Source organism: Trachypithecus francoisi, unplaced genomic scaffold (genome assembly GCF_009764315.1).
Source record: "Trachypithecus francoisi isolate TF-2019V2 unplaced genomic scaffold, Tfra_2.0 Lachesis_group6, whole genome shotgun sequence".
Taxonomy (NCBI): Eukaryota; Metazoa; Chordata; class Mammalia; order Primates; family Cercopithecidae; genus Trachypithecus; species Trachypithecus francoisi.
The window spans coordinates 53,487,797-53,511,455 of NW_022681471.1; the positions used below are offsets into that span (position 1 = coordinate 53,487,797).

At 35.2% G+C, this 23,659-nt stretch overlaps 1 protein-coding gene across 5 annotated transcripts in view; it reads right to left on the reverse strand.

Annotated features, from left to right (window-relative positions):
- Window positions 1-23,659, reverse strand: part of DIAPH2 (diaphanous related formin 2) — a 947,390-nt gene that overhangs the window by 611,519 nt on the left and 312,212 nt on the right. The window lies entirely within an intron of this gene.

Sequence of the window (23,659 nt, forward strand, 5' to 3'; positions counted from 1 at the left end):
TCTACCAAACATTTAAAGTAGAATTCATACCAATCCTACTCAAAATATTTTAAAAAAAATAAAGAGAGAGGAGGAGGGAATACTTCAGAATTCATTCTACAAGGCCAATATTACCAGTATACCAAAACTAGACTAGGACACATCAAAAAAGAAAACTACAGGCAATATGTTAGATGAATATTGATGCAAAAATCCTCAGCAAGAAAACAGCAAACTGAATTCAACAATACATTAGAAAGATCATTCACCAAGACCAAGTGGGATTCATCCTGGGGATGCAAGGATGGTTCAATCATCCTGGGGATGCAAGGATGCGCAAATCAATGTGATATAACATATCAACAGAATAAGGATAAAAACCTTATTATTTCAATTGATGCTGAACAGGCATTTGATAAAATTCAACATCCCTTCATGATAAAAATCCACAAAAAACTAGAGATGGAAGGAACATACTTCAACACAATAAGAGCTATTATATGACAGACCAACAGCTAGCATCATACTGAAAATGGGGAAAAACTAAAAGTTTTTCCTCTACGATCTGCAACACAACTAGGATGCCTAGTTTCACCACTGTTATTCAACATAATACTGGAAGCCCTAGCTAGAGCAATTAAATAACAGAAAGAAATAAAAGACCTCCAAATTGGAAAGGAATAAGTCAAATTACCTTCATTGCAGTGAATATAATCTTATATTTGGAAAAACCTAATGACTCAATCAAAAAACTATAAGAACTGACAAGTTCAGTAAAGTTGCAGGACACAAAATCAACAGACAAAAAACAGAGGCATTTCTATATGCCAACAGTGAAAAATCTGAAAAATAAATCAAGAAAGTAGTCCCATTTACAATAGCTACAAATAAAATAAAATATCTAGGAATTAACCAATGAACTGAAAGATTTCTACCATGAAAACTCTAAAAGATTGATGAAGGAAACTGAAGAGGACACCAAAATAAAATTAAAAAAATATTCCACGTTGATGGATTGGAAGATTCAATATTGTTAAAATGCCTATGCTACACAAAGCAATCTACAAATTCAGTGTGATCCCTATCAAAATTCCAGTGACATTCTTCACAAATATAGACACATACAACCCACCAAGAAAAAAATCCTACAACTTTTATGGAACCACAAAAGACTCAGAATAGCCAAAACCATCCTGAGTAAAAATAACAAAACTGGAAGAATCATATTACCTGACTTCAAATTATACTACAGATCTATAGTAACCAAAACACCATGGTACTGGCATAAAAACAGGCACATAGTAAAATGGAACAGAATAGAGAACCCAGAAACAAATCCATACATCTACAGTTAACTCATTTTTCACAAAAATGCCAAGAACATACATTGGGGGAAAGGACAGTGTCTTCAATAAATGGTACTTCGAAAACTGGATATCTATATGTAGAAGAATAAAACTAGCCCCTATCTCTCACTATATATGAAAATCAAAATAGATTATAAGACCTCAAACTATGAAACTACTACAAGAAAACATTGGGAAAACTGTCTAGGACACTAGACTAGGCAAAGATTTCTTGAGTAATATCCTAAAAGCACAGGCAACTAAGGCAAAAATGGGCAAAAAGGATCACATCAAGTTAAAAAGCTTCTGCAAAGCAAATGAAACAATCAACAAAGTGAAGAGCATCCCACAGGATGGTAGGAAATATCTGTGAAATACCCATCTGACAAGAGATTAATAACCAGAATATATAAGGAACTCAAACAACTCAATAGGAAAAAATCTATAGTCCAATCAAACAATGTGCAAAAAATCTGGATAGACGTTTCTCAAAAGAAGACATACAAATAGCAGACAGGTAGATGAAAAGGTGCTCAACATCACTGATCATCAGAGAAATGCCAATCAAAACTATAATCAGATATTATCATACCCCAGCCAAGAAGGCTTTCATCTGAAAGGCAATAACAAATGCTGGCGAGGATGTGGATTAAAAGGAAGCCTCGTATACTGCTGTTGGTGGGAAAGTAAATTAGTACAACCTCTATGGAGAACAGTTTGGAGGTTCCTAAAAAACTAAAAATTGAGCTACCATATGATCCAGCAATCCCACTGCTGGGTATATGCCCAAAAGAAAGGAAATCAGTATATCAAAGATATCTGCACTCCTATGTTTGTTGCTGCACTGTTTACAATAGCTAAGATTTGGAACAAAACAAATTGGCCATCAACAGAAGAATAAAGAAAGAAAATGTGGTAACTATACACAATGTAGTACTATTCAGCCAGTCAAAAAAAAAAAAAAAAAAAGAATGTGATCCTGTCAATTGCAACTACATGGATGGAACCGGTGATCATTATGTGGAGTGAAATAAGCCAGGCACAGAAAGAGAAACTTCACATATTCTCACTTATTCATGAGAGCCAAAAATTAAAACAATTGAAGTCATAGAGATAGATAGTAGAATGATGGTTAGCAAAGGATAGGAAAGGTAGGTGTCTAGGGAGAAGGTATGGTTAGTGGGTACAAAAGTATAGTTAGATAAAATAAGTAAGATGTAGTATTTGATAGCACAACAGGGTGACTATAGTCAACAATAAGTTATTTTATACTTTAAAATAACTAAAAGATTATAATTAGATTGTGTATAACAAAAAGAAAGAATAAGTACTTGAAGTGTTGCATATCACATTTACCCTGTCATTACTACACATAGTATGCCTGTATCAAAATATTTAATGCACTTCATAAATACTTACACCTACTATGGACTCACAAAAATAAAAATTAAAAAGAATTAGAAATGTTAAGAAAACTTAGAACATAATTCATTTTTCTATCTCATAACTAATAATATATTGAGAAGTGGTCAGTCTGATACAGCAAGTTAAAATAATAAAGAAAAGGGAAACATACTTAGATCTTGACGTAATATTTAACAATTAAAGTCTTCTATGAATCAATATGATCTTGCTTTAGTAAAATGTGAATTTTATCTGTTGCTTTGCTAACATTATACATTAGTTGTCACAACAGTAAATGAAATTGAGGCTTTGTACTCAGATGGTTTGATCATATGTGTTCCACTCTGTATAGGGATGGGTCACATGACACTGATGCAAACATATATATACTCATTACAAATTATCACTTCTTTTCATTGCAAAGTAAAGGAATAAAACGTTTAATAATGTACTCAAACTTAGCTATATAAAAACATGTAATGTGTAAATACACACAGTTAATCCAATGTGCAAATGAGTATTTAGGACTATAGATACATGGATTAGATTTGACCTACTGAGGCCGGGCGCGGTGGCTCAAGCCTGTAATCCCAGCACTTTGGGAGGCCGAGACGGGCGGATCACGAGGTCAGGAGATCAAGACCATCCTGCCTAACACGGTGAAACCCCGTCTCTACTAAAAAATACAAAAACTAGCCGGGCGAGGTGGCGGGCGCCTGTAGTCCCAGCTACTCGGGAGGCTGAGGCAGGAGAATGGCGTAAACCGGGAGGCGGAGCTTGCAGTGAGCTGAGATCCGGCCACTGCACTCCAGTCGGGCAACAGAGCGAGACTCCGCCTCAAAAAAAAAAAAAAAAAAAAAAAAGATTTGACCTACTGAGTGACAACAGACTCACAGACTCTCAGCCGCTGAGACTAATACACATTTGTGGATTATTGACTTGAATTATCAAGACAGTGTTTGTCCATCAGCTTTTTTTTAAACAGGAAAGCTAATTATATCTATGTATTACATCTCTCTCTGATCTTGGGATGCTCATTCTGTTTTCAAGAAAAAAAAAAACTTCCATAAAATATCGAACCATATTTGGAAAAATCAACATTCTTTCAAATGCAGAGGCACTTAAATACATCGCTAAATAGGATTACCTTTGTCAAGCAAAGTGGAAAAAAATCAAGGCTACAGATACAATCTACAATCCTTAACGTTTCTAGGATCTTCTTCCATTAGAGTTAAAAGTAATTAAAAATAAAGATACAGGGAGAATTCAACACTGTTATACTCCATACTAATAATAAATACACTTGGCTTTGTGTTTTAATGTTTTGTTTTGTTTTGTTTTTGAGGTGGAGTCTCGCATTGTTGCCCAGGCCACAGTGCAGTGGCGTGATCTAGGTTCACTGCAACCTCCGCCTCCCAGGTTCAAGCGATTCTCCTGCCTCAGCCTCCTGAGTAGCTGGGATTACAGGCGCTCGCTACCACGCCTGGCTAATTTTTTTTTTTTTTTTTTTTGCATTTTTGGTAGAGACAGGGTTTCACCATGTTGGCCAGGCTGGTCTTGAACTCCTGACCTTGTGATCTGCCCGCCTTGGCCTCCCAAAGTGCTGGGATTACAGGCGTGAGCCACTGCGCCCAGACTGGCTTTGTGCTTTAAAGCAATCATAAATCACCTCAACTCCTGTATTTACCAGTTTTATATTATGTAAGTTATTTAAAATAAATTTGCATACCCTGAACATTTCCCCACTGAGGAAGTTGGTCAGGAAATAGCTTGAACAAAACACCCACTGGTGTTGTGAAGGGAGCAAAACAAATAGATGACCTGTTTCCTACCTTTAAAAAGCTAGAAACAGGTTGAGGACACCAAAGAGAACATTTAAAAGTAACTCAAGGGCATTTAGAAAGCAAAATGCTCATGTTAATGGAATGCATATTAAGAAAATGAAAGGCTCCACTCAGGCATAGTTAACTCTCTTCAGTATTCTCAAAGCTGGTATCAGGAATAATTAGAAGAAATAAACGAGATTGTAAAGGAAGTAAGTTCAGTGATTAGTTGAGTCAAATGTATCAGAAATTTTATTTGGGGAAGTGGTATGTAACAGGCACATGGGCTGACAATGTGACTCAAATGGATAAGTGAGAAAAACCAAATTGGCCTGGTTGAAGCAAGGGTACAGTTCAAACACACTGAACACTGAATTTGAGAGCAATGGGGCTTAGATGGTGAACTGATGGATAACAATGGCAGGTGAATATTTGAGAAAACATTAATTTTTATTTTCATAATCGCTAGTGCTACATTTTTCATTTAAAGGAAATATAATTTTACAAAACTCAAAGTAGACGTGTGTGTGTGTGTGTGTGTGTGTGTGTGTGTGTGTGCGTGTGTGTATTCATTTGTATGTGGAGCTGGCATCTTGCTACATTGCTCAGGCTGGTTTTGAACTCCAGGGCTCAAGCGATCAACCCATGTCAGCCTCTCGACTACCTAGGACTACTGGCATGTGGACAAATATTATAAATGTTTTACGGAAACTCATGTTTATGAAAATCTGAATCACTAAATTAAGAATCAAGAGAGATGAATGAATACTATTAGCTAAAAGCTGCAGGATTAAATGAATCATGAAATTTTAGCCATCTCTGTTTACTGAAGATAGAAGAAATTTCAATTCCACAATTGCCAGACCTTTACTTTGAAAGTGGACAATTGGGAAATATTGTATTCCTATCATTGACTTCTTTTCTAGCCTATGTCTTCTATTCACAGTGGTCAAAGCCAATGCTTGAGTCTTTTTCTTTTATTTGTCATTAACCCTATTCTCCTCCATTCTCGAGTGTGACTTTTATAACATTTTAGGTGTACAAATACACAGTTTCATAACATATATCAATAGAAAGATAATTCAATAAATTGTTGTATCAGTCCATTTTCATGCTGCTAAGAAGAAATACTCAAGACTGGGTAATTTACAAAGAAAAAGAGGTTTAATGGACTCACAGTTCCGCATGGCTGGAGAGGCCCCACAATCATGGTAGAAGGCGAAGGAGCAGCAAAGGCATGTCATGGCAGCAAGCAAGAGTGCATGTGCATGGGAACTGCTCTTTATAAAACCATCAGTTCTCGTGAGACTTATTCACTATCATGAGAACAGCATGGGAAAAAAACCACCTCCTTCCACCAGGTCCCTCCCACAACACATGAAGATTATGGGAGCTACATTTCAAGATGAGATTTGGGTGGGAAGACAGTCAAACTATATCAATTGAATTTCAGTGTTAATTTTATCCCCCTGGAAAAACCAAAACAATGGATACATGTACCAACATTTTGTACATTTACTTCACAGTTCTTACCCCGAAGGAACCCATTATTCAAAAATGAAAGAAAAATACATAGACACACTTGAGCCATGAAGTACAAGTACTACCACACAAGTCATCAGAAGAGCTATATTCAAAATTAGACTCTTAATTAGCAGCTTTATACCATAAGCAGATTTATTATTGTGCCACAGTTTCTTCATCTACAAAATAAGATCAGTGTACTAAGTGCTAGTCAGCTCACAGACACTATAGGGAAGCTGAGCAGGTAGTAATACTGTCAAAATTGTCAAAGGTATAGATCATAGTCCCTAAAGATAGATGACAAAGAATTGACTACATCCCTAGATTCAAAAATATCCACTGCTATAATAAGTGAACATTATTGATAGTGATAACAATGATTACAACAAATACCATGTGTAACATGCAGCAGGTACCATTTTAAACATTTTACAAGTATTAACTCAATTATCAATAATCCTAAAGGGTACATACTATTATTATCCCCATTTTATAGATGAAGAGACTGAGATATTACATATCATACCCAAGGTCAGACCAGTTACGAAGTGGTAGAAGTGAGTTTTGAACCCAGTGTGTCTGGCTCCAGAGCCTGCATCTCTAATCATGCTTCTCTAAGCCAGTGCTATTTGCTAGTGGGTCTTTGGTTCACATTTTATAATGACCTCCTGCAGATCAGCAGAAAGAACAAATAAAGCAAGTGAAGTTCACTAATACATATTCTATAGTAAAGGGCTATGTTTGGCAGAGAAATGCAGGTACATCAATCCCTCATTTTGATCATCAGACAATTAAAAAATAAACATATCTGGCTTCAATCAATAACATCAAAAAGTTTTACTAATATGAAAAGAATCCAGTTTTTCAAACTAAAAATGATTATGTGTCCTCCATAAACTGAGCATTATCATTTTTTCCTTATAGAAAGAAAAACAGAGGGATCATTAAATTGGGTTTGTTCTAATACAACCGTCATTTTACTCCCAATTGAAAAATCTACCTAGTAAACTATGAGAGAAAATATGAAATAGATTTTAGGTATTTTTTCTCCTTATTTTGTGATAAGCAACATGGAGTTTATTCATATATCCTAAAAAATGCCACAGAAGTTAATGGTAATTATTAATTACTATTTTTATTGAGGTACAATATAAACATTTCTTCAGTACATTACTACTTTTACTGACAGTCAAATTACACGAGTTAAATCACAGGATATAGAAGCTAAGGAGATCCTTTAAATAAAAAGCATTTGCTGCCTCTATAAAATTCTGTCAATTAACTTTGAATATAGCCTCCCACAATTTAATCTGATAAAAAGTCAGCATTAGTGGACAATGGCATTTGTAACAAAAGCATGAATTATACAAATGATAGCTGGTTGCCTACCTTACACATTTTAGCACTAAATTCACCACCTCACCTTTAATGTTTATGCTATCCACTGAAATATCTTTTCAAATGAGGAATATTGAAAGTGTGACATTTAATATAATCAAAATGATCATGACCACAATCATCTGATGAAATGAGAAAATCCAACAAAGTACACAAGACATTCAAGATTCTTAGCAAAATGAAGATGATTATTGAGATGGGGGTATGAATACAGTCCTGCCTAGAGAAAGGGCAATGACAGCTCAAGGTCTTCCATAAGACCTATGAAACTCACAAACTCTTAGAAGATGAAGAACAGTTGTATTCATAGCTTTGAGGCTCTGAGACATATCTATAATCATTAGTAACCAGAAGTCTCATGACTCTTGTATGCCATACAAAGTTTAACAGAATTGAATACTACAATGAAAAATCTTGGCAAAAACCCAAGGAGTCATAGGACATGCATCAATTTGCTAAATGTGATTCAAAAGCCTAAGTTAAAAGGCCATTTTTACAGTGGAGCACGATGTATGGGGGAATGATGCTGTACATACCATCCAAGCTTATCTTACACACTGAGGCAAAAAATTTCTGAGGGATAATTTCACTATACTTATACAACTCCTAGATACCACAACAATAGCATCTCTAGGATGCATACATTTAAAAAAATTTCTCAATATGTTGTATCAACAGAACATAAATATGTGCACCTCTAAGTATAGATAACAAAAATACACAGAGGAATGTGATCTTTGTATAGACTAACTGAGGAATTTTCCATTCAGGTAATCACTGACATAAATAAAAGAGATAATCCCAAGATTTTTTTACACTATATTCACATGTCTTATTAGGCCTTTAAAACAATTGTATTTATAACCATCTCCTTAACGAGGCCGGGGGTGAGAAAAACTTCACCATGAAACAATTGCAACTCTTATTTTAGGTGGCAACAAATCTGACTGTTCACAAAATATACTGCACTGATTAGGTGATAGGAAAGAGTTATAAATAAGAAAATAAGAATATATCCCAGCTTTTCTCCATTGCCTTTATTTTGTGGCTTTACTAGTTTGGAATGTGATTTCACAGATCAAACTGTGGGTATATAAGCTCAATATTGAATATCAAAAATACACTGAAATCAACATAAGCATCAGTGCTTTTGGAATATCCACACAATTCCATCTCATCCAAATGTATGGCATATATACATAGTCATTGAGGATAATATAACTACAGCAATTCAAACTAAATATCTATTAAATAAGGATTGTGACCGTGACCACTAAGTTTTGACACTTAATACACACTCTAATTAAGGCAATATTTAATGAACTAGTGGTGGTTACTAAGAAAAATAATGAGCAAATCTGGCCTTATCATTAGACAATTCTTAACAATTGTGACAGTATTGTCAGTGAGAATTCAAGTACCTAGATCATTTCTGTCAACATTTTACTGACAAAAATGCCCTAATAGAATCCTTGACCTTCAATAAAGAGTTTAAATCCATCAAGCACAAATCATTAAGTATTTTTCAAAAGCATACCATAGCAATTCTGACATTTTACAAGGTCATTTTTCAGAAGCATAAATGGATAAAGGTTTTATTCTGTAAAATTACTAACATAACTTTTATGAATTGTATGAAATTAAAATTAACTAGGTCAATCACATTCAATGTTTTATTTGCTAGTATCAATAACTGTGTAACAAAAATAATTTAAATCAAAAATGGTCATTTCTACATTTCCAACCATTATACTCAATTGTGAATGAAGCAATCTGAGGATGAATCTTACTGGAGAAACTTACTGGAGAATTAACTTTCAAAAGAACTGCTTTGAATTTCAGATTCTCAGCTATTTGTCTGACTGAATTTTATCTCTAGGTGAAGAGTAGAGATAAATAAGCATATAATGTAATGTGGCCCTTCATAGAAATCTAGGGTGTAAATACAATGGAAACAATTAAATTCATGATTTGAGTTGTTAACCCTTTCTTTTTTTCAAGCCTAGTTATTTAAATAGGACTATCTGCTTTGATTAGGTTTGGATTTTATATGAATGTCTGATGTCACTTTTTTAAAATATTAACTAGGATCCTAGACTCAGAAAATATACTCTATATATTCTTCTGAGCTACAATCTTCTACACATGACTACTTATAAGACAGTAGCCTACAGCCACTTAACTGAGAAGAAAAAAAAAAAAGAAAATATACTCTTCAGGTATTAACTGCCTTAACCAATATTAGAGCGTATTCAAATAATTAATCTTTAGAGAGGGCTAACTAACACATTTCATTCATTTGTCAATTATCTCCTTTATAAACTGTGATTGTGTACTGCTGTAAGGTATTATATATTAATAAAACCTGCCAATTTTCCATAATAAATTGGACCCAATTTTATTTTGAAATGTGGCTGAGAATACCCAGTGAGGCTTCAACTACTGAATACCTCCAAAATCCCTAGCCTCAGCCCAGACTGGTCTATGAGTTCCGGATCATATGCTTTGCTGGTTGCTGAACATCTCCAGCTGCTTATCATATTCAATAGGATTTAATAACTCATTCTTTCTTTCTCTTACCAAACGTTATATTCCTCCTGTATTATCTCAATGACTGACATCACCAGATACCTCCAATGGTCCTAAACTCCAAAGAATTCCAATCTGGCTTCCATCTATACTAAGTGTTAGAAAATAATACATTAAGATCAGTAACATTCTTGATACTGTCAAACTTAAAATATATTTGCTGCCTTTATCTGACTTAACTCTAAGCAATAATCTACACGACTAAACTAGTCCCTCCTTTCTTCCTGAAACAATTTCTTCTCTTGGCATTTATTATACCATATCTTTCTTCATTTTGCCACTTCTTTGTTGGCATTTTCTTTGCTGGCTGCTCTTCTTCCCACTGGCCCTTCAAATATTAGCATTCAGGAATTAATCCTGGGCCCTCTTTATTTTTCTCTCTCTACAGTTCTTCTTTAGGTCATTGATATGGTTAGGCTTTGTGTCCTCACCAAAATCTCATCTTGAATTGTAATCCCCATAATCCCCACGTGTCAAGGGAGAGACCAAGTGGAGGTAATTGAATCATGGGGGTGGTTTCGCCCATGCTGTTCTCACGATAGTGAGTTCCCATGACATCTGAATAGTTTTAAAAGGGGCTCTTCCTGCTTCTTTTGGCACTTCTCCTTCTGCTGCCTTAGGAAGAAGGTGCCTTGCTTCCCCTTCACCTTCTGCCATGATTAAAGTTTCCTGAGGCCTCCCCGGCCATGCTGAACTGAGTCAATTAAACCTCTTTTCTTTATAAATTACCCTGTCTCATGTATTTCCTTATAGCAATGTGAGAATGGACTAATACAGTAATTTTATACATTCTCATGGTTTTAAATTCCATACATACATGGATGGACTCCTAACCTCTCTCTCAAAGCCATATATTCTTCTGAGCTACAATTTTCTACACATGACTGCCTACAAGACAGTAGCCTATAGCCACTTAATTATCTTATTTCTCAAATGTATTGTCCGAAGCTTAACTTTTGTTTTTCTCATTCGTCCTCATCGCAATAAGTAGCACTGTCATCCAACTTGCTGCATGAGCAAGATACATGGGAATCATATTAGACCTCTGCTTCCCCTTTATCTCTCACTTCCCCAAGTTTAATGTGTCACTAATTAACTGTTAAGTTCACTTTCTAAATATTTAGCTCCCCCTTAACATCCTCACTTCTACTGCTTTAGTTCAAGTCATTACAATGTCTAATTGAAACTGTTGTTTAAAAGCCTCCTAATTTTCTCCCATCAATCCTAAACTTTCCTACCAAAAGCAATCATTCTAAAACGCAATTTGATCATACCATCACAAAACCCTGTTTAAAAACACATTTAAGGTTACCCATAGGTTACAGTAAAAAGGTCCTTTACCAGTTGTCTCCAATGTACCTCCCTCCTATCCTTCATACCACATTCTCCAACCAAACATTTCATGTCTTACTCCCCATCATGTGATACTTTATCATACCCTTGTCCATGTAGTTTCTTCTGCCCTGAAGACCTTTCCATTTTTTGGAAATAAAAATCTACATAGACCTGAAATCCCAGTTCAAATATTATTTTGCTTTGAAAACATCTCAATTCGTCTTTATTCTTTAATAGTATTATTCCTCCATGCCTCTTTATAGCAGTTACCACATTATAGTATAGCAATTACTTTATATATCTGCCTGATATAGTTAGGCTCTGAGTCCCCACCCAAATCTCATTTTAATTGCAATCCCCAGTGTTGGGGGAGGGACCTGGTGGGAGGTGACTGCATCATGGGGGCAGATTTCCCCTTTGCTATTCTCCTGAGAGTGAGTGCCATGTCAAGATGTGCTTGCTTCCACTGTGCCTTCTGCCATGATTACAAGTTTCCTGAGGCCTTCCCCAAAGCAGAAGCCTGTACAGCCCACAGAACCATGAGCCAATTAAACCTCTTTTCTTTATAAATGACAGTCTCACATACGTCTTTATAGCAGTGTGAGAACAAACTAACAGACTTCCTCTCTTTTGAATATAAGGAGCTCTTTGAGGATGCAAACTACATCTTATTCATCTTAGTATCTCCAGCTGCCAAGAACATGGGGGCCTAAGATACAAAACTGTCTCCCAAAAAGTCAAGATATTGGTCTACTGGACTTCTTCACCAATAATCCTATGACAAGAAGTAATTCTTCCTCTGGATTAACATGGAACACTCTCCAGTGGACCACAGAGTATCCTGTCACACTGGTGTGATATTGATATCATCAGTTTTAAAGTAAGAAACAAAGAATATTATTTTCGTAAATACTTTGTTGAAATTTTTGATTCAACAACTTTTTAACAAAACAAAGTGGATTCCATGTTTTCTCTAGAATGAGGTCATTGTAACTTGTTTGTATCCCACCAGGTCTTTTGGGAGAGAGAGAACACAACAGAACTGCCACTTACACCATGTTTTCAGCTAGAAGCAAGTTTGTAAACTTCTTTACTGATTCCCCACTTAAAGACTGTCTCTTTATTCTGCCCTTTGAATACCTTCTAGAAAAGTCTCTTTTGTTAATTCTGCTTCTATGCATTGGTCATATCATCACCCCATCTTATTCCCTGAGCTGTAATCAGATGTGATCATCACACATGGATTAATTGGATATACAAAATGCAAAGCAAAGGTACATTGCCTGCTAACACAAACATCGGAATAATACCTCAAATAAAAAGAATAGGAAAACTATTTTGGGGAAGTAGGAGAGAGAGAATGGGCAGGTCATTCCGTATCATGCCTGTGGCTTAAAAGAGAAAGAAATATGTCAGTATGAGACATAATATGCTCAGTATTATAAAATATCATCTATTATCTGATTTTTGCCAGGAAAGCTCTGTTCCAGATCTCTTTCCAGAAATACTTTTAATTAGGAGCAAGTACTAAAGTATTAAAGGGACTATGACAAATAACATGGCTTGTGTTAAAAAGACAAAGGGTAAATCTTTTTTTGTTATGTGCTTTCATTATCTTGGTTTTATCACTGCCCTTTGCCCAATCATCTTTTCACAGTTCTATTGAGGTTTAATGCCAACTAACCAGTAAAAATACTGTCAATACTCTTCCTCATAGTTCTAAATGGATCCAACTTCTCTATAATCATCATATTAACATTTCAGGCTAGAGAGTGGTCTAGCAGTATGCATATCAAGGATATTCCCCTATACTTGCGAAGTATACATCTATGAACCTTAAATAACAGTTGTGAACCCCAGGGATTATGAAAATTTAGTAAGGGTATGGGTCTCAATGTGTTTGACCACCTGGAGATGCATAATATATTCCAGGGGAAAGAGACACTGAAGGAAACCCTTTGAAAAGATATTGGAGATCAATATTTTGATTACTTCATCAACGCATGCTAGGTATTTTGGAGTATATGTTCTTTCTAAAGAAATGCTTATAAGCCGGCCAGGCACAGTGGCTCACACCTGTAATCCCAGCACGCTGGGAGGCTGAGGAGGGCGAATCACAAGGTCAGGAGATCGAGACCATCCTGGCTAACACGGTGAAACCCCGTCTCTACTAAAAAATACAAAAACTTAGCCGGGCGTGGTGGCAGGTGTCTAAAGTCCCAGCTACTTGGGAGGCTGAGGCAGGAGAATGGCATGAACCCAGAAGGTGGAGCTTGCAGTGAGTGGAGATCGCACCACTGCACTCCAGCCTGGGCGACAGAGCGAGACTCCATCTCAAAGAAATGCTTATGAGTTGAAGCACAGTAACTGCACTTAAAGTACACTGAAGTTTGTTTATACCACCCCACAAGCTTAGAGACTGAGAAAACATACTGTTGGGTATATGTGTTCACATATATACAATAACCTGGTTTTTCCAGTCATCCATTATGGAAATGAAGCTTTTATAACGTGCTAACCTCTAAAAGCACTACATTGATTAAACGGCAAACCTCTTAAAGCTACTGATATGATGCTACTTTATCCTCAATGAATAGCAGGAAAACAAATAAGCAATGATTTATTGTAAAGCTTGATGAAAAGTTAAAGAGAAAATAATATTGAAGCAATTAGCAAATTCATAAATTATAACATAGTAAAAAAATGACCATAAAACAGAATACCTTGATTTCAATCACTATGTCCCCATTTATTATCTGTGTTATCTTGGGCAAGTTATGTATTTCTCTTTGCATTATTTTCCTCATGTATAAAATGGGACTAATAGGCCAGGCATGGTAGCTCATGCCTGTAATCCCAGCACTTTGGGAGGGTGAGGCAGGTGGATCACCTGAGGTCAGGAGTTCAAGACTAGCCTGGCCAACATGGAGAAACCCCTTCTCTACTAAAAAATACAAAAAAAAAAAAAAAATAGCCAGGTACGTTGGCGTGCATCTGTAATTCCAGCTACTTGGGAGGCTGAGGCAGGAGAATCGCTTGAACCTGGGAGGCAGAGGTTGCAGTGAACGAGATCGTGTCATTGCACTCCAGTCTGGGTAACAAGAGTGAAAGTTCATCTCAAAAACGAAAGGAACTAATGATAAGTAACCTCAAAGGATTATTGAGAAGATAAAATGAGTTGATGCATGTAAGACAATTACAACAATGCTTAGCACAGAGTAAATGTTATGTGTGAGCCATTATCATTATTTCTTTTCCACCTTCCATCTGCAAGTTTATTTAAATTGAATTTTTTTAAATGAACAAAATTACATCATTCACTGAGAAGTCAGAAAGTACACAAACTACCATTTAAGGTGCTGCATTTTGAAGGAAGGGGTTACTGAGAAAAGAGAGAAAGTACTGAGATATATTCCAGACTCCAGTGATACTGATAATGATAGCAAATATAACTCTTCAAGGTAACATTTACCTTATTCCAACAAAGACAAATAATTAAGCACCCTTAGTGGCATTAGCTTCCTCTTAGCAAAGAAAAGGCACAGAAGAAAAAGAAAGATCCCAATTACCTTTATTTGATCATTGTATACTGTATACAGGTATCAAAGTATCAGATGTAGCCCCCAAAATATGCGTAACTATTACGTATCAATAAATAACAAACAAAACTTTTTCGAAAAAAACAGAGTAGAGGAGCCCAGAGCAGGCAGTATTGCAGAAAACACTTTGAGGGAGCTATGAAGAATAAGAGCCAGGTGCAGTGGCTCTCTATACTATGGCCTTCCTGGGCTGTCTCCAGACTATACGATACTGTTGTGAAAATTAGAAATGCACACTCTAGTTGGAAATAGGCCTGTGGCTACATAGCTTGACAAGTAGAGCCCATGTCAAATTTCAGCCCCTAATCAAACCATCAGCAAGGCACCCTTGTGCAATGAACAACTCTGGTTTATTGCCAGAACAACAAAATCCCTGGCTCAATCTTTAGTACTATGCCCCTACAAAGAGCTTCTTTGAAAGGCAGAAATGGAAAGACTGGGGTCTTCCAAACCTGGCACAAATAGCTTTTTCTACTGCTTAGCTCTCTACTTTCTCTAGGGTGAGGTTGACGTTTTCTCTTTGCTAAACTCTCAGAATAAGTAAGGAATAACTGAGAAAACCAGAATTCAGTATAGTCTGGGATATGTACAAACAGCTGAGATTTTATGTAGAAATGTAAATAACTTACATAAATTAAAAGATGTGATTGTACGTGCAACTTAGCATAAGACATTAAAACAATGTTGATTATCCTTCGACATACATATGCATGACTCTCTATATGTTTTAAAATAACTATTATGATGTCACTTCTAGAAGACAAAAAACTCCATTACTAAAATTGTATGATTCATTTTATACTTTACTAATTAAGAATGTGAAGTGATAAACATCATAAACAGAAAGGAAACTAGTGGTCTGAAGAGCTGGTTTTTAAATTTCTTATATACTTCCTAGGGGCCCTCCAAAATAATTTATTTGGAGTTCACTAATCAAATAAACTAAGCTATCTTAGATGCAGGTTAGCAAATCTCAATTCCAATATATTTCCACATGCACTAATATACTGTTGAAAACATTATCATACCGAGAAGTTACATTATCTTCTAGAATGCAATTCTCCAACACCTTCATAAATGAGGTTATTATAATGGCGCTCAAATACCTCTCTGCCAAACTGAAATACAGTAAAATAGCACAACTGAAATATTCTTCAATGGTCCTGGATAAAGTTGCAAAGCTCAGACAATCCACTGAGAATTCAGGTTTGTTGCTAACTTTTCTGGATTAAAAAGATGAGGAAATCATCAACAATCATAATTACTTTACCAATTCCACTCATTCTGTAGGACTAAGTTCCTAGAGAAATGGCTGCTTAAGAATGGAGCATGAAGAAATAAGTGAGAGAGACCTTAGTGCTCCATCATAGATAACAATACAGCCACAATAAGAATACTTCGAAATTTACACAAAAGATTTTTTGTAACATATGTATGATCCATTTTGGCAGTTTATCAATAATCAATAAATGCTAAATTTACTATAAACTACAAGAACAAGATAATGCATACCTTTTAATATTCTGGATAGAGAATATTATTTCTATGGGGAAGAGGACTTTGTGACGTGATGCTTTAAAGCCAGTTAGCAGAAGATCCAAAAGAAGTGAAAGTCATTTCTTCTTTTTTAAAAATTAGAACAGATTTTTGTGAGTACACTTTCAGTCCCCCTCAGACACACAAAGAATATAAAGATCTTTCTTAGATCATAGATTTAGTTGGAATGTGAATAAAATTCTCACTTCACTAGAGCAAAGTTGTTCAATTTGTAATTAATTCACGCCTAGTACACAGTATGACCTCAGTCTACAGTAAATCAAAAGAACACTTAGAAGTGCAATATTCATTTGACTAAATAGTTAAAACACAGACAGAAAAGTAAAGATTGTCTCTAAAGTCCAATCAAACGAAGCACAAATCCCTAGAGTTGAAGCAAAGGTTAATGATAAAGCAATACAACTTATTTCCATGTACCAACACTAAACTAATTCGAGTTCCACTGTATTTTTTACTTTGAAAATGTTGATATAGTACATCCACAGATGGTTTTTCTAGATTATCACATTGTTTTAATCCTCTGACCACTTTTTCTGTCAACACTATCCTCTTCAGCCTTTTCTGATTCAGTGGCTACGATAAGATATTTACTGGACAGTACTATGTTTGGCTCAAGCCCCAAACCTACAACAGATCTTGATTCTTTGCTTTAAAAAAAAAAAAAAAAAAGTTCTGCATCCAGTCCATCAACAAATCCTGCTGGATTCTGCTTCTGAAGATACGTTTTTCAAGTTCCCCAACTCATATGCTTTTAAAATTACTTTCCCTAACCATCACATTTAAGCCCCCACCTAAGCACTTTCCCATCATATTACTGTATTTTATCTTCTTTAGAGCACCAATACTATCTAAAATTCACAGTAATATAATTACATGTTTATTATTATATTTTTACTGTTAGACTGTACGTTCTAAAAGAGTCAAGATCACATCTGCCTTAATCAGAGCTATATCCCCCAAGGCCTAGACTAGCATCTGGCACAGAACAGACCCTCTCTCTCTCTGTCTCTCTCTCTCTCTATATATATATATTTATATTATATTATATTTATATTTATATTTATAATATAAGAATGTATAGAATAATGAATTTACTGAACATTATTAAGGAACCCATACTGTCTGGAAAGACTGCTTGCTACATACTTCTTGAAAATAAAAAATGCATTTCCAAGAAAATATAAGCAGTTTTCGACAACAAAAAATTAATTAGCAATTCTATAAACCAAATGCCTACTGAGGTGGCAAGCATATTCCACCACTCTGAACAGTTTTATCACTATCTTGGCTTTTCTTTTATTGGATATTCAACTGTTGTCTTCTCTATTCCCATTTCTAAACTTCAAAATTCAGTGGCCCCAAAGTTCACTGGATCTTTTTGATCATGTTGATATTTGAGTTTACAAAGTAATGAGAGGACTCAGATAAAAACAGGCTAGAAATAAGAGAATAACTAAGCAGAAGGGCTTTGGAAAACACTGTGTATCATAATACACAATGATTCAGTTAATACACATCAGTTTAAGCATCTCTAAATAACAACAAAACAAAATTTGGATCCTAGGAGATTCTTGAAGGGAGTAGGAAGACATAGTTATCTTGAGTCTAAGTAAGCAAGCAGGGCCTAAAATACAGAAAGAAAGAGATGCTAGCATGGCAAAACAAGATAAACAAAATCCATTTCTACCACAGAGAATTCAGAGTTACTCATTCCATGGGTCATAGGTCTAATGGAGTAATAATCATTCTGTAAAAACTAGTAGTGTATGGCATATGATAGAAATTCAATACATATTTGCTGAATGAGCAAATAAGATGAGGAGGACAGCCTCAATGGCTGACTGGAAAAACTGCTAGAACACTGCTGTTATCTAATTTCTACAGCAAATTCGTCTCTATGTAGGCCATCATTTCTTATTAACACCTATACACAGAAATGTATCTCCTAATACCCAAACATCAACTGATATAAGATTTGTGAAACAAAGTAAATTTCTTCCTAGGTTAATTATGCAGGTGTCTAGGTCTGGTGAGAGAAGGGAGGCATGTATTTCTGAGAGAAACAGGCAAAAGGACTATTTTATATAGTTCAATTACACTAAATTTAGGCTTATGATACTAGCTGCAAGGCTTGTAAAAAAATTTTATCTTTCATTAAAATTTGGTCTCAAAAAAATCTGTAATCACTGCTTAGTAAAGGAGATTAGCATTAAATACCACTAGAAAAATGTATTTTCCACAACCACCAAATTCTGAACATTGGTTACTGTTAAGTCTATTGAATGGTTTATTTAACACATAGCTGGTGCCTTCATTAAAAGTTACTGGTACATCAAAGTATTGTGTGTTTTGACTGGCAAAGAGATGTCTAATATTTCATGTGCCCCAATTGCCCATCTCTATATGGTAAGGGAAAGAGGTTGCTTTAGTAATATAAATTTCAGGGTACATGTCCTTAAGAGTCAAGGCATTATTAACACTTGCCTTAACTCTTGTATTTCTGTTACGTAAATATAAATAATAAAGCAGGGAATATTTTCATTTCCTCTACACAGATATCAATGATGAATTTCAATATAAGTAAAATATTGACGTTCTATAAACAGTCATGTCACAAACTCTAATGTCCTGGTAACTCTGTTACTTCCTACATGGAAAGTTGGTGGTCCTAAAGTCAACATCCTCAATGGCAGTGGTCAGGCTAAAGTTTGTTCAGAAATATTAAAATCAAACAAATTTTAAGTAACTATTGGTAGGTTTAATTATTCATAATATTCAACAATTAATATACATGCACATTATTAATATTTCCATGCATCAAAGTCCATTTATATAACTCCTTTTTGATTATTCATATTTAGAATATTTCATGTAATCCCTGACTCTAATTCAAAATTGGAAAGTGCAAAAAATTAGAAAAGAAAGCCTATGAACACCAAACGTTTAGTGAGCCAGTATGATAGGCATTAAATAAAATGATTCCTATAAATAAGTAGGCGTTTTTCATGCAAAAAATAGTGACATAGTATGATTTCAATTTAATAACTAATTTGACAAAAATTATTATAAAATTAAGCTTTCCACAACTCTTAATTGGTTTATATTTTTTCAAAACCTTTTAAAAGCAATCTGTTTGAAACAGTATTTAAAAAAACGTAGTTTGATAAGTTGACATATTGATTCCTTTCAGTCAAAGAAGCATGCTGTCATGCCTGCCCCTGCTAACAGTCACCTCTTAGGAGATGTTGAAAATGACCTTGGAACTCAAAACCCCACACTTCCAAAACTATTAGGAAAGCATTAATATTTACATAACAGGCATGATAATATAATTTAGGTACTTAGGTTACAGCATTCTAAGAGTCACATGAACTAGAGGCCTCGAGGAAGATTTAAAAACATTACTGACAATCTAATCCCATGTGGCCCCTCCTTTCAGCAAGGGTAGATAGTAGGGAATAATGATCAATATACATATCAAAAGAAAGACAGTAATATTGGTTTAGAATCCTCAGTCTTTTACATGATAGTGAAATAAACTTGCAAAACATAGCAATTGCTTATAAAGGAATTCTGAATCATTCCTTAAATAACAGTATATAAGAAATATATACTGTTTATATAGCAGTATCAATAGGAAAGACTGAAAAAATGTTTGTGTTTGGTACAAACACAAAATTGGAGGGATTAAAACAGCAGCAGCAACTTCTGTTAGGGTTTCTCGTGTCCTTCCAAAATTGCAAATGTCATCTTCATGATTTGATTCTACAAAAAGGACACTTAGATGCCAAGAATTAATACTACTACTCAGACTCAGAAGCAACTCAGAGAGACAGAGATGTGGATAGTCTGGAAACTCTACTGGAGCCAGAATATATCACTGATCCAGACAAATTCTCTTCCCTGCTGTCACACCCATTCTGGTACTCAGATAAGCTTTAGACCTGTCGGGGCATGTATCAGGCCAGTGAAATAAGACTACAGTTCTACAATATGGTATATACTTCATAAATACATAAAAGGAAACTAGACTGCCAGTTATATAACTGACATCATGTAAATGAATTGGAAGCTGGCAGTTTGTATACTAATTAAGAGTGCTGGGTGGGAACTCAGCTTCCTTATCTGTTACCCTTGTAACCTTTGGTTACGTCACTTAATCTCCCTATGACCCAGTTATCTCCCCTATATAATTGAAGATAACAACGTTGTCGTACAGGTTTTCTTTCATGAGATTAATTAAATGGGTTAATATATACAAAATGTTCAGAAGAATGTACAGTATGTAACAAATACCATATGAATCAACCCCTTTCTCTCTATGCTATCTGTGCTCCTGTTAAATAAACAGCTGCATTTCCAGCTCACATGTATATTCCTGGTTGGCCATTGCCCAAAGGCTAAGGAAAGTACAGGACCCTCAACAACCAGTCAACAGAATGCCCACAGACCAAAATGAATCTAGCACAGCTTATGAATTAATTCATTTTACATATATTTGTTGCAATTCTAACCATATCATTCCTGAGACATTGGACCCTGACCAGCGACAAATAACGGAGATAATGAATTCAGACAATCAACAAAAAGAGTTTCACAACTTAAAATAACACCCCAAATGGCACAAGTCCCTAGTAATTCTTTTGACCATACAGGGATTCAATACTAGATAACAGGATTTTCTTTAACATATGGCCCAGAGGAAACTTATGGCCTAAGAATGGACCTACATAGCAAATTTCCCAAAGGCCTAGAGCCCATTTTTTGCTTTACTGCCAAAAGGTACAGATGATCTTTGAAAAGATCTCTAAACAATCCCTAAAGATCTGACCAGAGGTTGATTGTTCTCACTACTCCTTTTGCTTCTTACTCCTAGTCTAGGGGGACACAAATAGATCTGAGCTAAAGATACTAAAATACAAAAATAATATTACCATAAAAACATTTAATTACCTTTCCCTTCCACATATACCTTCAAAGTTCTGTACATTTGTTCCCCTCTATTAAAACAGATAACTGAAAGAAGCTACATATACCACATAAATACTAAATTATAAAAAAAATTACCCATTTAACCCTTTGCAAAATTCATAAAACCAGAACAACCTCGTCTCTACTAAAAGAATACAAAAAAACTAGCCGGGCGAGGTAGCGGCGCCTGTAGTCCCAGCTACTCGGGAGGCTGAGGCAGGAGAATAGCGGTAAACCCGGGAGGCGGAGCTTGCAGTGAGCTGAGATCCGGCCATTGCACTCCAGCCTGGGTGGCAGAGCGAGACTCCGTCTCAAAAAAAAAAAAAAAAAAAAAAAAAAAAAAACCAGAACAAACTCTTCAGACCACTACTTTATTAGATTCTAACTAGGGTCCATCCTAATTCATTAAACTAATTTACAGGTAATATTTTTCAAGCAAATATTATGCAATATATAAACACTGAGGCACAAATATCAACTGCCACCAAGGAAAGTGATAATGGTATTCTCAAAACATTATTAAATTGGAAAGAGTTGATAACAATAAATAATTGCCTTAATGTCGCTGAGGGTTTGAGGAAATGGAGACTGTCGCTGGAACAAAATGCAAATGACACCATAATATTGATACAATGTAGAAAAGACTTTGTACGAGTAACTCTCTCTCTCAATAAACCTTAGTTAAAATATATTTAGTTGTGTCCCTAAAAATAACAAAATCAAGAACTCATTGACTTGCCTTTTGAAAAAAAATATAAGATCAATTATATATTGTTATATTGTGATATAGGTAGGCACTAAATTTAAAAAGCACGTTCAAAGGTCTTCATTATTAAACAATTTAAGAGACCTATAATATGAAGCTGCTCTCAGGCACTGCTACTGCAGAAAGCAAATATTATCAGCTTAAAATGGCTGACAACTTTAGTTATCTTTCTCATCACATATATTTACCTGTGGCCAATTGTTTAAGTTGGTTAGAGCACTATGTTAATAACACCAAGGTCATGAATTCAGTGCTTACTGAGTCAGGCAGCTTTGTTTGCACCATGGCCACAAACTCTATCCCAGCCCCTTGTCATCATAAAAAAGTGTCACTAGTTACAGGAAGTATTAAGCAAATACGAATGACATGATCAGTTAAAAACATTATTACTGAAAATCAAAACAGTATTATGCTCTACTAATTAGAGTGGGTGGCATCATCATTATATAAAGATAATAGACAATATTAGCAGACCAAAAAACCTTCAAGTAGAAAACACTAAAGGAAAAAAATCCCATTGCTTTCATAGAATATAAGGAACCCACACCACCCCAAAAATATGGCTGATTCCAAGTCTTCTCAGGAACTGCTAAAAACCACTTCAGGAACCCCTTAGCTAAATTTTGCCGCAGTCTGACATACTAAAAAATGGCTTGTGTCCCAAAACCCTGCCTCAAATCTAAGAAATTTCCGATGAGTCTATATGTGTATGTGTTCAGTTTATGCCCTGAAATGGGTTATGAAACTGTTAAAAATGAATGTCTATACACTATATTACAAAGATTTCAGAACCATATGCTGATCTATCATGCAGCTATATTAATATTTGCTAATTCAATCAATCATTAAAATGCTTAAATTGTCAGCATTCAGAAAACAAAAGCATGTAAAATAGAACCAAAATGCCAGTAATTAATAGGGATGTGATCTGATTCTGCAAGAGCAAATAGTAAGTAAAACCTATGAGAGGAGTGATAGCATCTTTATGACTGCTGTTAGTGGAACAAAAGGTACCTAATCACACTAGCTTCTCTTTTCAAAGAAAATTACAAATACCCTAACAGCATCACATGTCACAGAGTAGTTACTTTTTGTTACCTACTATTAAAAGCAATTACATGCTAGGAAACAACACATTCCTAACACATTGCCAGAAGCAAGTTATCAGTTTATTCTTATCACATGAAGCCAGGCACAGTCAACTCTCAGTAAGCCATTCTAAGGGAGGAACTATTGTTAATTCACAGTAGTTGTACTTGCCATTTGAATGCATCACATATTTTGCTTAGACTCCTACAAAATTAATTTAATTAATTAACAGCCATCCAATGATCCTTAAGCCAGTATCAACAGATGACAAAGAACAAG